Source organism: Frieseomelitta varia, unplaced genomic scaffold, assembly GCF_011392965.1.
Source record: "Frieseomelitta varia isolate USP_RPSP 00005682 unplaced genomic scaffold, Fvar_1.2 scaffold_459, whole genome shotgun sequence".
NCBI classification, from domain to species: Eukaryota; Metazoa; Arthropoda; class Insecta; order Hymenoptera; family Apidae; genus Frieseomelitta; species Frieseomelitta varia.
In genome coordinates, this window is record NW_025110211.1 from 354583 (window position 1) to 356651 (window position 2069).

The window sequence follows — 2069 nt, forward strand, 5'->3', positions numbered from 1 at the left end:
AGATATAATGAATTTTCTGTTTTAATTACTTTTACAAAAGATGCTCGAAATGACCACCTTGCATTTGAAGACAAGCCTGCGCGCAGATTTTGTCATTGATCTGGTTACTCTCTATTATTCCTGGCGTTTCTCGAATTTGTCGGAAGCCTTGCTCTATTCTATTTCGTAGTATTTCAGCATGTTCAATTGATGTTGCGTATACAATAGATTTTAAATGTCCCCACAAATGAAAATCTAATGGGTTTAAATTCGGAGAACGAGCAGGCCATGCAACAGGACCTCCACGACCAATCCATTTATTTGCAAAGCGTTGATTTAAAAATTGCCTAGCCACTCGGCTAAAATGCGGCGGAGCTTCATCATGCATAAACCGCGTACGAAGTCTAATATCGACTGGAACTTCCTCTAATATTTCGTGTAAACGTGTGCTCAAAAAATCAACGTACTTTGTGCCTGTTAATTTCCCATCGAGAAAAAAAGATCCAATTAAAAATTTATCAATTATTCCTGCCGCGGTAATATATAATCAATTTTCTGTCCAATGTTTAACAATTTTACTCATAGTTTTTAAGTCGAGTTGTTTAATATTGCAGTTTCATCTTTGACGTACAGTGGTTTACGAGAGTATTTAAATACTTGTCTATGGAAGAATTTCTGTATGTACATATGTATGTAATTTAATTATAATTTAATAACAATAATTTAATTAATGTTCGTATTTTTTATATATTATAAAAATATATTATGTAATATATGTATATGATGTATAATATAATACAATATATAATAAACTTTTATAATATATAATATATGTATACATATAGTATATATATATAAAATATGTATATGTAAACATATAATATATATAATATATATGTATATGCGTAACATGTAATATAAAAATACATAAATTATAAAAATACATAAATCCAAATGACTTTGAATATCGTCTCCGAATTTTACATACCGAAAGTAATTACATGTGTACAATGTCTCATTAAATATACATATTTAAATACACAAATACAAATTTTGTTTTATATTTGTTGATTGCATTTGTAATTTCAGTTCGTGTTAAATTATACACAAAATAATTTTTATTGACAAACATTTTTCACATTTTCCAAAGCAATGGAAAAATTTAAGGTAATTAAGTTACGTGGTTCACTCTATATATTAATGTATGTTACATATAAATTTTATATATATATATATATATAATGTAATAATATAATTTATATTGTATATATAATTATTTACATGTGTATATATAAATCAATTAACATAAAAATATAATATAATTAATATATAATTTATATTGTTATGTTATTTATATTAAATTATGATATATTAACTTGCATATATATTAATAATAATTAACATATGTATTTTACAACGTATATCAATTATTAGTTTAATTTTCCACAATTCCTTTTGGTACTTTTACGGCAACATCTTCGCGCGTTTGCATGAAAATCCGCAGTCTAGTAATCACCATTAGCAGCGAGAGTAACAACAATTCAGAGCACCGTCCCGCAGAATGGTAGGAAGCGAAAGAGCTGTAATACAATTCTCCGCCCCGGTTCTTTCCTTCCTCTTTCTTCAGCGTAGGCAATCGTCTGGCATAATGACTCGTTCGCAATACAATTAAGGTTGACCAGGCGCGTTACCGGCTCCCTCTCTGGTCGCCCGGTACACAAACTCGGCGGGGACTTGCGCGAAATTCAGACAAAGTTTACCGAAAGCGAAATCCATAGTTTACTAAACGACAAATTCGTATTTGCCGACACCTGCCAGACTGCGAGTTTAGTTAAAGGGCGGAATGAGTTTAAGGTGTGTACACGCTCGTGTGTGCGAGCGTGTACGTAATAAAACGATTGGGGGTTGTAAAAACAGCCGGAGCCCGACGACCGGGACGTGCGGTCAGAATGGAAAAGGTTCCTCGGGGGCCGAGTTCAGGGCCAACGGAATTTCCGACACCGACCGACAAATTGATAATGCGCTTTAATCGTTGCCCTGTAAGTAACGAGTGAACCGCGCCGAAAGCGTGCGACGGCGTGAAATAAAAA